This window comes from Bos grunniens, chromosome 5 (genome assembly GCF_055505025.1).
Source record: "Bos grunniens cultivar Pamir isolate PY7600 chromosome 5, Bosgru_T2T1.0, whole genome shotgun sequence".
NCBI classification, from domain to species: domain Eukaryota; kingdom Metazoa; phylum Chordata; class Mammalia; order Artiodactyla; family Bovidae; genus Bos; species Bos grunniens.
This window is the reverse complement of record NC_141169.1, coordinates 24,310,107-24,322,964: the sequence shown is the minus strand read 5'-3', so window position 1 is coordinate 24,322,964 and position 12,858 is coordinate 24,310,107. Positions and strand designations below refer to the sequence as shown.

At 39.2% G+C, this 12,858-nt stretch overlaps 1 protein-coding gene across 9 annotated transcripts in view; it reads right to left on the bottom strand.

Moving 5' to 3' along the window:
* The window catches only part of CRADD (CARD and death domain containing adaptor protein), a 190,676-nt gene that overhangs the window by 94,407 nt on the left and 83,411 nt on the right, over positions 1-12,858 (bottom strand). Inside the window, exon 2 of one of the 9 annotated variants that reach the window (XM_086399064.1) lies at positions 10,847-10,930. The exons of the other annotated variants lie outside the window; for them this stretch is intronic. The gene's annotated coding sequence lies outside the window, so the exon portion shown is untranslated. The remainder of the gene's footprint in view (positions 1-10,846; positions 10,931-12,858) is intronic. 9 annotated transcript variants of the gene reach the window in all.

Here is a 12,858-nt window from a genome sequence, read left to right as displayed (position 1 = left end):
AATACTCTCTAACATTATAATGGTGATGGATAAATAACTTATAGTTCTAGTATAAAGGTTAAAAGGTAAAAGTATTAAAAGCAGTTATACCTACAATAATCTGTTAATAGACACACAATATAAAAAGATGTAAAGTGTGACATGAAAAACATAAAATATGGATAAAAGTGAATGTAAAAATGTAGAGCTTTTGTATGCATTTGAAGTTAAGTTGCTATCAGCTTAAAATAAATTGTTGTAAATACAAGATGTTTTATGTAAGTCTTGTAGTACCACAAAGCAAAAGCCTATAGTATATACACAAAAAAATTAAGATAAAAGAATCTATGTATACCACTATAGAAAATGATCAAATCACAAAAGAAGAAAGTGAGAGAGGAAGAAAAGAACTATCAAAAAGCCAGAAAATAATTAACAAAACGGCAGTAGTAAGTCTATACCTATCAATACATGAACTGTATTGATAAATGGACTAAATTATCCAATCAAAAGACACAGAGTGACTGAATGGATTAAATATGCTACCATATGCTATATATAAGAGACTCACTTTAACCTTAAGTATACAAATAGTCCATAAGTGAAGGGAAAAGATATTTTATAGAAATGAAAACCAAAAGAAAACAGGGATAGTTATAATTCTATCAGACAAAATAGACTTTAGCTAAAAATTGTAACAAGAGACAAAGAATGTCATCATATAATTATAAAAGGGTTAATTCATCAAATGGATATAACAATTATAAATATTTATGCACTCAACATTGAATAAATTAGATAAAATCAGAAGTGAAAGAGGAGACATTGCAACAATAACATAAAAACACCAAGGAACATAAGAAACTACTATGAAAAGTTATATACCAAAAAGTTAGATTACGTAGAAGAAATGGATAAGTTCCTAGAAACATACAACCTACCAAGACTGAATCAGGAAGAATCAGAAGATTGAACAGACCAATTACTAGTAAGGAGACTAAATTAGTAATCAAAAACCTCCCAACAAAGAAAAGTCCAGGATCAAGTGGTTTCACTAGTGAATTTTATCAAACATTTAAAAAATTAATGCCAATCCTCCTCAAACTCTCCCCAAAAATAGAAGAGGTGGGAATACTTCTAAACTCATTTTATAAGACAACCAGAAAATATAATTATAGGTCAATATCCATAATGATCATAGATGTAAAAAACTCAACAAAATACTAGGAAATTGAATTCAATAGTACATTAAAAGGATCACACACCATGATCAAGTGGCATTTATTCCTGGGATGCAAAAGTGATTCAATATATGCAAATCAATAAATGTGATACACATTATAAAATGACTAAAAAAAATGATCATCTCAATAGATGTAAAAAAATTATTTAATGAAATGTGACACCCTTTTATGATAAAAACTCATGACATATTGGGTATAAAAGGAATGTACCTAAATAAAGGTCACATATGACAAGCCTACAGCTAACATCACACTCAGTGGTGAAAACATGAAAGCTTTTCCTCTAAGATCAGGAACAAGCAAAGATGCCCACTCCCACCACATTATTCAACAGAGTACTAAAAGTCCTAGCCAGAACAATTAGGAAAGAAAATAAATAAATAAAAGGCATCCAAGTGAGAAAAGTAGAAATAAGATTGTGTGTTTGCAGATGAGATGATATTACACACAGAAAATCTAAAAGACTCCACTCAAAATCTCTTAAAACTAATAAATGAATTCAGTAAAGTTGCAGGATTAAAAAAAATCAATATATGAAAATCAGCTGCATTTCTATAAAATAACAGCAAACTAGCAGAATTAGAAATTAAGAAAAAATAACCCCATGTACTAGATAGCTAGTGGGAAATTGCTGCAAAGCACAGGGTGCTAAGCCCAGTGCTCTGTGGATAACCTAGAGAGGTGGGACGAGGGGTGCGGTGGGAGGGTGGGAATATATATACACTTTGGCTGATTCACGTTGATGTACAGCAGCAATCAATACAACATTGTAAAGCAATTATCCTCCAGGTAAAAAACAACCCCATTTACAATAGCATCAAAAAGGACAAAATATACAGGAATAAATTTAACCAAGGAGGTGAAAGATCTGTATACTGAACTTTGTAATACTTTGATGAAAGAAATAAATGAAAAGATATGTGTTCATGGAATGGAAAAATTATTGCTAAAATGTCCACACTCAAAGAAATCTACAGATTCAGTGAAATCTCTATCAAAATGGCATTTTTCACAAAAATAGAAAAAACAATACTAAAATTTGTACTTTCCATGTGGTTCTGCTTTATTGACAATGCCAAAGCCTTTGACTGTGTGGATCACAATAAACTGTGGAAAATTCTGAAAGAGATGGGAATATCAGACCACCTGACCTGCCTCTTGAGAAACCTGCATGCAGGTCAAGAAGCAACAGTTAGAACTGGACATGGAACAACAGACTGGTTCCAAATAGGGAAAGGAGTATCATCAAGGCTAGTAAGTTGTCACCCTCCTTATTTAACTTATATGCAGAGTACATCATGAGAAACGCTGGGCTGGAAGAAGCACAAGCTGGAATCAAGACTGCCAAGAGAAATATCAATAACCTCAGATATGCAGATGACACCACCCTTATGGCAGAAAGTGAAGAGGCACTAAAAAGCCTCTTGATGAAAGTGAAAGAGGAGAGTGAAAACATTGGCTTAAAGCTCAACATTCAGAAAACGAAGATCATGGCATCCGGTCCCATCACTTCATGGGAAATAGATGGGGAAACAGTGGCTGACTTTATTTTTCTGGGCTCCAAAATCACTGCAGATGGTGACTGCAGCCATGGAATTAAAAGACACTTGCTACTTGGAAGAAAAGCTGTGACCAACCCAGACAGCATATTAAAAAGCAGAGATATTATTTTACCAACAAAGGTCCATCTAGTCAAAGCTATGGTTTTACCAGTAGTCATGTATGGATGTGAGAGTTGGACTATAAAGAAAGCTAAGCACCAAAGAAGTGATGCTTTTGAACTGTGGTGTTGGGGAAAGACTCTTGAGAGTCCCTTGGACTGCAAGGCGATTCAACCAGTTCATCCTAAAGGAAACCAGTCCTGAATATTCACTGGAAGGACTGATGCTGAAGGTGAAAATCCAATAATCTGGCCACCTCATAGGAAGAACAGACTCATTTGAAAAGACCTAACACTGGGAAAGATTGAAGGTGGGAGGAGAAGGGGATGACAGACGATGAGATGGTTGGATGCCATCACCAACTCAATGGATGGGGAAGCCTGGCGTGGTGCAGTCCATGGGGTTGTAGAGTCGGACATGACTGAGCAACTGAACTGAACTGAACACTCTAGTTTTCCCAGCACATTTATTGAAGACACTCTCCTTTCTACATTGTATATTCTTGGCTGCTTTGGTGAAAACTAGTTGACCATAGGTGCACGGGGTTTTTGTTTGTTTGTTTGTTTTTTCTGAGCTGTCTATTTGGTTTCATAGATGCCTCCTGGAGGCATCACACTTTCTGATTTTGAGACATATTACAAAGTTATCATCATCAAAATAGCATGGTATTGGCATAAAACTAGACATAAAGGTCAATGGAGCCAAACATAGAACTCAGAAAAAAAAAAATCCATGCACATATGGTCAACTAGTTTTCAACAAAGGAGCCAATTATATACAATAGAGAAAGGAGAGTTTTTTCTATAAATAATGCTGGGAAAACTGGACAACCATATGCAAAGCAATAAAAGTGTACCTCTATCTTTTACCATATCCAAAAATCAACTTAAAATGGATTAAAGGATACTTCCCAGTAGTTAAGAATCCATCTGCCAATGCAAGGGATACGGGTTCGATCCCTGTTCCAGGAAGATCCCACATGCCATGGAGTAACTAAGCCCATGTGCCACAACTATTAAGCCCACACTCTAGAGCCCACAAGCTGGAAGTACTGAGTCCCATGCACCTAAAGCCTGTGCTCTGCAACGAGAGAAGCCACTGCAATGAGAAGCTATCACAATGCAATGAAGAATAGCCCCTCCTTGCTGCGACTAAAGAAAGCCCATGCACAGCAATGCACACCTAGTACAGCCAAAAATAAATAAAGAAGATTTAAAGTTAACCCACCAAAATGAATTAAAGACATGAAGATAAAACCTGAAATTCCTAGAAGAAAACATGGATGGTAAGCTCCTTGGCACTAATCTGGCAATATGTTTTCGGATTTGACACCAAAAGCAAAGACAATAAAAGCAAAAGTAAACAAGTGGGACTATACCAAACTAACAAGCTTCTGCACAAGAAAGGAAATCATGAGCAAAATGAAAAGGCAGCTTACCTCCTTGGAGGTAATATTTCCTGGGAGGAAATACTGCAAATCACATATACAATAAGTAACTAATATCCAAAATATACAAGGTACTCATACAACTCAACAGCAAAACAAACCAAATAACCTGTTTTAAAAATGAACAAAGGATTGGAATAGACATTTTCCAAAGGAGACATGCAAATGGCCAGGTACATGAAAAGGTGCTCAGCATCACTGCTGCTGCTAAGTCGCGTCAGTCGTGTCCGACTCTGTGCAACCCCATAGACGGCAGCCCACCAGGCTGTCCCCGTCCCTGGGATTCTCCAGGCAAGAACACTGGAGTGGGTTGCCATGTCCTTCTCCAATGCATGAAAGTGAAAAGTGAAAGTGAAGTCGCTCAGTCGTGTCCGACTCCCAGCCACCCCATGGACTGCAGCCCACCAGGCTCCTCCGTCCATGGGATTCTCCAGGCAAGAGCACTGGAGTGGGGTGCCATCATCAGCAAAACACTAACCAAAACCACTGTGAGATAGTACCCCACATTTCTTAGGATGTCTATTATCAAAAAGACAAGAGATAACACATGCTAACAAGGATGCAGAGAAAAAAAGAACACTTGTACACTGCTGGTGAGAATGAAACTGGGACAGTCACTATGGAAAACAGTATAGAGGTTCCTTAAGAAATTTAAATCATAAATAAATATGATCCAAAAATCTCGCTTCTGGATATACATCTGAAGGGAACGAAATTACTATCTTGAAAAGATATCTCTGTATTCTAATACTCATTGCAGCATTATTCACCACAGTGAAGGTACAGAAACCACCCAAGTGTCTGCTCACACAATAATGGATGAATAAAATGTGATATATCAACATTTAATGGAATATTATCCAGCCTTAAAAAAGAAGGAAATCCTGCCACATGCAACAACATGAATAAAGCTAAAAAGCATTATGCTAAATGAAGTCAGTCAGAGAGAAAAAGATAAATACTGCCTAGTATCATTTATATGTAGAATATAAAAGGAAAAAAGTCAGACTCACAGAAACAAGGAGTAGAACAGTGGTTGCTGAAGAAGCTGAAGTTGAACATTTCCATGAAGACCTACAAGACCTTCTAGAACTCACACACACAAAAGAGATGTCCTTTTTATTATAGGGGACTGGAATGCAAAAGTAGGAAGTCAAGAAACACCTGGAGTAACAGGCAAATTTGGCCTCGGGGTACAGAATGAAGCAGGGTAAAGGCTAATAGAGTTTTGCCAAGAGAACGCACTGGTCATAGCAAACACCCTCTTCCAACAACACAAGAGAAGACTCTACACATGGACATCACCAGATGGTCAACACCAAAATCAGACTGATTATATTCTTTGCAGCAAAAGATGGAGAAGCTCTATACAGTCAGCAAAAACAAGATCTGGGGCTGACTGTGGCTCTAATCATGAACTCCTTATTGCCAAATTAAGACTTAAATTGAAGCAAGTAGGGAAAACCACTAGACCATTCAGGTATGACCTAAGTCAAATCCCTTACGATTATACAGTAGAAGTGACAAATAGATTCAAGGGATTAGATCTGAAAGACAGAGTGCCTGAAGAACTATGGACAGAGGTGTGTGACATTGTACAGGAGACAGGAATCAAGACCATCCCCAAGAAAAAGAAATGCAAAAAGGCAAAATGGTTGTCTGGGGAGGCCTTATAAATAGCTGTGAAAAGAAGAGAAGCAAAAAGCAAAGGAGAAAAGGAAAGATATACCCATTTAAATGCAGAGTTCCAAAGAATAGCAAGGAGAGATAAGAAAGCCTTCCTCAGTGCTCACTGCTAAGAAATAGAGGAAAACAATAGAATGGGAAAGACTGGAGATCTCTTCAAGTAAATTAGAGATACCAAGGGAACATTTCATGCAAAGATGAGCTCAATAAGGACAGAAATGGTATAGACCTAACAGAAGCAGAAGATATTAAGAAGAGGTGGAAAGAATACACAGAAGAGCTACACAAAAAAGATCTTTACGACACAGATAATCGCAATGGTGTGATCTCTCACCTAGAGCCAGACATCCTGGAATGTGAAGTCAAGTGGGCCTTAGGATGCATCACTATGAACAAAGCTAGTGGAGGTGATGGAATTCCAGTTGAACTATTTCAAATCCTGAAAGATGATGCTGTGAAAGTGCTGCACTCAATATGCCAGGAAATTTGGAAAACTCCGCAGTGGCCACAGGACTGGAAAAGGTCAGTTTTCATTGCAATCCCAATGAAAGGCAATGCCAAAGAATCTTCAAACTACTGCACAATTGCACTCATCTCACATGCTAGCCAACAAATTGCCAACATCTGTTGGATCATCAAAAAAGCAAGAGAGTTACAGAAAAACATCTACTTCTGTTTTATTGACTATGCCAAAGCCTTTGACTGTGTAGATCACAACAAACTGTGGGAAATTCTTCAAGAGATTGGAATACCAGAGCACCTTACCTGCCTCTTGAGAAATCTGTATGCAGGTCAAGAAGCAACAGTTAGAACTGGACATGGAACAACAGACTGGTTCCAAATAGGAAAAGGAGTACGTCAAGGCTGTGTGTTGTCACCCTGCTTATTCAACTTATATGCAGAGTATGTCATGAGAAACACTGGGCTGGATGAAGCACAAGCTGGAATCAAGATTGCCAGAAGAAATATCAATAACCTCAGATATGCAGATGACACCACCATCATGGCAGAAAGGGAAGAGGAACTAAAAAGCCTCTTGAAAGTGAAAGAGGAGAGTGAAAAAGTTGGCTTAAAGCTCAATATTCAGAAAACTAAGAAAGCATGGCATCTGTTCCCATCACTTCAGGGCAAATAGATGGGGAAACAATGGAAACAGACTTTATTTTCCTGGGCTGCAAAATCACTGCAGATGGTGACTGCAGCCATGGAATTAAAAGACACTTGATCCTTGGGGAAAAAGTTATGACCAACCTAGACAGCATATTAAAAAGCAGAGACATTACTTTGCCAGCAAAGGTCCATCTAGTCAAAGCTATGGTTTTACCAGTAGTCATGTATGGATGTGAGAGTTGGACTATAAGAAAGCTGAGTGCTGAAGAATTGATGCTTTTGAACTGTGGCGTTGGATAAGACTCTTGAGAGTCCCTTGGACTGTGAGGAGATCCAACCAGTTCATCCTAAAGGAAACCAGTCCTGAATATTCACTGGAAGAACTGATGCTGAAGCTGAATCTCCAATACTCAAGCCACCTGATGGGAAGAACAGACTCATTTGAAAAGACCCTGATGCTGGGAAAGATTGAAGGTGGGAGGAGAAGGGGATGACAGAGGATGAGATGGTTGGATTGCATCATGGACTCAATGGAGATGACTTTGAATAAACTCTGGGAGTTGGTGATGGACAGGAAGGCCTGGCATGGTGCAGTCCATGGGGTCGCAAAGAGTCATGACTAAGCGACTGAACTTAGGAATGAGCAGAGTTTGGTAAAACAGTAGCAACGTTATTATAAGATGAGTGAGGTCTGAGGATTAAATGTATAACATTGTGACCATAGTTTATAATACTGTATTGTATAACTGAAATTTGACTTGCTAAGAGAGTAGTGGTCTAAGGAAGGAAAGAGGGGAGGGATAGAGGAAGGAAACAGAATTGAAAATTTTTAAATACTAAATTGTTCTCAGTAATCACTTTGTTGGTGGTAGTGTTAGTACTGTTACATTGAGACTACTGTGTGTATATTGTGAAATACAGTAAATGAATTAGTTTTAAAAGCTGAAAACAGGGCAAACAGAACAAATGTATACATAGCATATCAAATGGGAGACAGAACAACACAACTTAGTAGCAATATGCTAAGGAAACACAAAGTAAGGTACACAGGGGTCTAAGTAGCAATAAGGAAAGGAAACACAAAGTAAGGTACACAGGGATCTAAGTAGCAATAAGGAAAGGAAACACAAAGTAAGGTACACAGGGATCTAAGTAGCAATAAGGAAAGGAAACACAAAGTAAGGTACACAGGGATCTAAGGGAAATGAAGTTGATCAGAGAAGGCTTCTTATATAAGAAGGGGCTACAATTATAGCTTGAGTGAAGTGAAAAATAGAAAACAACAGCTTAACATTTCACCCAGTCTCTGGAAGGGAAAGGATATGAAGAAATCATAAATATACTTGCTGAGACCTTTTGAATATGGACTGGACCTTGGAACATACAGATCAACCTGAAGAAACCAGATTCTTTGTGAATGTGAGATTTAATATTTTGGAGAGCACAGGCAATGGGCTTTCTGCCTGGGCCTAGACAGAAAAGACAAGAGCTTTGTCTCTAGGTGGGTACAAGTGAGAGGAAGAGAATCGTAGAGATGTACTGAGCCCATTCTCTCACTTGCAACCATGAGTCCTGATGCACAGACCTCTACGCTGAGCCAACTACCTCCAGGGAGCCCCGACAGGAACATTTCATTCCTTTAGCCACCAGTCTTTCTCTACAATGTTCCAGGACCTGTTCTGGGCACTGGGAAGAGAGGGATGGACAGAGTAAGTTCACTGCTCTCACGGAGCTTACATTTTAGAAGGTTTGACTCTCCCACCCGGCAAAAGATAGTTGATACCATTTATGCCTAAAATAGCCATCTTCTGTGAAGGGGGGAATATCAAAGAAAGAGCAAGACACACCACTTTTCCCAGGACCAGCTGCACCTTGGAGTTTGTTTTAACCTTGACCAAAGGCAGAATGGGAACTAGAAAGAAGCATGAGAAGCTATGATACAAATGAACTTACAAAACAGATGGCGCTAGTGGTAAAGAACTCGCCTACCAATGCAGGAGATCTGGGTTCAATCCCTGGGTCAGGAAGATCCCCTGGAGGACAGCATGGCAATCCATAGAGTCAGACAAGACTGAGCGACTTTCACTTTCACTTTTCATAGGCTATCTCTATTTCAAAAATATTTTGCCTGTATAATGCTAGTTTTTCAAATACGAATAATTTTAAAACCTATGCAAATGTTCCTCGGATGGCAACAAACTACATCTTTAAGGATGTCCATTTCAATCACTTTCGAAATATTTGATAAAGATTCTAAAACTATGCTTCCCAGGATTACTGGTCGGAGCTCCTCACTCTGAACCAAGACACTCTGCTAAGATCACACACAGCAATCTTTTATAAATTCACAGGGAAGAAGTCGATAAACAAAACATTCTCAATGTAAAGTATTTTTCAAAAAAATATTAAAGGCTGTGGCACTAATTAATGAATGCTTTTCCTGAAGAATCTTAGAGGAAGAGAAGCGATAAAGAACTAAAATTTACTGGGAAAAAAAAATGAGCAATAGCTGATCATGTGTAGCCCAACATCTTTTTTTGTTTCCACTCACACGTGTGACTGGAGCTAACATAATCCTAGGAGAGCACACCCGGAGACCAGTTTGCTCGCTCCCCCTAAAGAGGCTCCCTTCCCCACCACACAGCTGCACTGTGGAGACCTTTGTAAGGCACAGGGAAGCTGGTGTTTACTGGGAAAAGTACTGCTCCAGGAATCAGATGACCTGAGGAAAACCTCTTGGATCTTAGTTTCCTCATCTCTGAAGCAGAGATAAAATATACTTGTCCTGCCTACTTCACAAGGGGCTAAATAGATCATGCATTTTAAAGGGCAGTGTACACTACTAAGCGCTATACAGAGAATGCATCATTATTTTTACTATTATTAATTAAGTGTTCATTAAAAACAAAAGGAAAGTCCGTAATTCCCTCTTGACCTCTCCGAATGACTTCAAAGAGCCCCTTACTCCCTGAGCAGCAGGAAATCTGTGCTAAGATGATGTTTATCTTCAAGCATGACAAGCTCACAGTCTAATCACTAATAACTTCAAAAATATTGAGCCTTTTTTGCTTTTTGGGTTGGACCTAATCTACATTTCCAGTTTATAACCACACTCAAGATTTAAAATATCCATTCAGCTATATCTCAATTTCTGAATTAGAGAAATTTATTGATCCCTTAAGTTCAGGTCTCCACAGAGATTTCCTTCCCAAATAGTTCAAAATTGGATGAATGCCTTTCATTAAAATGAGGTATTACCCTCTTTACCACATTCACAGAAAGTTGAATTCCATAAAGATAATTTCTGGCACATAAAATTGCATCAAAAAGCTGTTAGGAGAGATAACATTTTTTACAGACTATAATGCTCTCCATTCCACTCCCTGTAGACAAATAATAAGAATAATTACTAACACCACAAAGAATTCTGTAGTTAGGAGGAAAACTGTTCTAAGAATACCACAGACACTTTCCTAGCAGGAAGGTGAATTTCCTACACAACTGAGGCTCTTAAACCCTCCTCCGATGAAAAAGTAAAAAGAAAGAAAAAGGAGTTAAAGAAAAAAAAAGAGCATGAAGAAATATGATAGGAAATGAAATATTATATGAAGCTTTGCAGTGACTTTATTAAACCCCATCAAGAGAAGAAGGACTAAGAACTACTCCTCTGCATGGCCTTTGTCAGCTAAGAAAACCACCATCCAAGCAGTTACACATACCAGAAACTCCCAAGTTGTCCTCGTGTGCTCCTCCCTGTTCTGCACATTAGGCCTGTTCTCTTCTCTCCCTGATGCTGGGAGGGACTGGGGGCAGGAGGAGAAGGGGATGACAGAGGATAAGATGGTTGGATGGCATCACTGACTCAATGGACATGGGTTTGGGTGGACTCCAGGAGTTGGTGATGGACAGGGAGGCGTGGCACGCTGCGATTCATGGGGTCGCAAAGAGTCGGACACTACTGAGCGACTGAACTGAACTGAACTGAACTTCTCTCCCTAAACATTTCCAGAACTCTCTCACTTGCCTCCATCCCCGCGATTGACACTCACCCAGGTTAATGACTGCATATGGAGCCTTCAGTCAGGTCTCCCTGCCCCCAGTCTTATTGTTTCCAATTCATTGTTCACAGAGCAGCCACAGTGATCTTTCTTAAGCAAAAAACCTGATCATGTCTGTGTGTGTGTTAGTCTCTCAGTTGTGTCCAACTCTTTAAAACCCCATGGACTGTAGCTCACCAGGCTCCAATGTCCATGGAATTCTATAGGCAAGAAGACTGGAGTGGGTGGCCATTCCCTTCTCCAGGGGATTTTCCCGACCCAGGGACTGAACCCGGGTCTCCTGCATGGCAGACAGATTCTTTACCATCTGGGCCACTGGTCATGTCTGACTACCTGATTAAGACAGCTCATGGGAGGGCAGGGGAAGTCCTAAATCTAACTACTCTTCAAAATTCTGAGCCATACACACGGTTCCAGTGTCATCTCCCAACCCAAGCTGGCTCCAAGCACTCTGCCCCCGACCGTCCTGAGTTCCTTAAAATTCCCTGGATAAGTCATACTTTCTCTCTGCTCCCGGGCTGTGGGGAAGACAGAGCAACCTAAAGTAAGAGGGTTTATTTCTCTCATTTAACAAGAAGATCATGAGTAAGTGGCAGGAGACACTGTGAACATCTCAATAGTTTCAGAGCCAATGAATTGCTCTTGTTTTGGCCTCTCCCTCAGGGGCCCAGATGGAAGCCACAGACAATGCATTCATATTCTAGGCACAAAGAAAGTAGGAAGAGAAACTAGAAAATAGCATGGGACTATGAAAAATAATAATAATAGTCAAGAGTATGTTTACTTTGGGCTAAACAGTGTTCTAAGTGCTTTAAACTCATTTAAATCATTCAAAGCCTTGAGGTAGACATTCTGGTCTATTCCTCACTTTTAAGGGTATAACTTGCCCAGGGTTCTATGGCTAGGAAGTGGACAATTCAAGATGCAAACCCAGAGTCCATATTCTTTAACCAGATCTATTCAGCCTCCCCCAAACAAAAACAGCCTGTCAAATATGTTCTAGATAGGCGCTCCCTCCCCAACCTCTGCTTCTAATTCACGAGGTGTCATCACTGAGATGCTGGAGGAAGGGTGTGGAGCTTCTGTCACGGGGTCTGGGCATTGGGGGCGCAGCCTGGGCCACAATTACACATATGCTCACAAAAAACGTTCCCTGTGTAGAAAAGCAAGAAGACTGCTGTCTTCCCAATTTTAGTTTTTGCCTTTAACAATCTTTTTTCAAAGGAGGCTAGACAAAAAGAAAAAATAAAAAGAATTTCTTTTTTTTAAATTTAAATTTATTTATTTTAATTGGAGGCTAATTACTTTACAATATTGTATTGGTTTTGCCATACATCAACATGAACTTGAATCCAAAATGCTCATTAGAAGTATATTTGTTATTCATAACACTCATCATTTCAGGCTGAAAAACTCAAAATGAGAGACGCAGTTTAGCCACACAAAAAGAAAACATGTCTTGACTTATAGCCCCTATAACTGAGCTGTGAATTTACTCTTTTCATTTTAGCAGATTTTTTTTTTTTTTAAATAGGGAAGAAGAAAACTTCTGGTGACTTTTTTCTTAGATCACCATAAGTTCACCTCCACATCTCAGAACATACAGCCACAGGAGAAAAACATGGCAGCAGTGATTCCAGAAATACAGACCCTCCCATCTAGAAGGGCAGCCT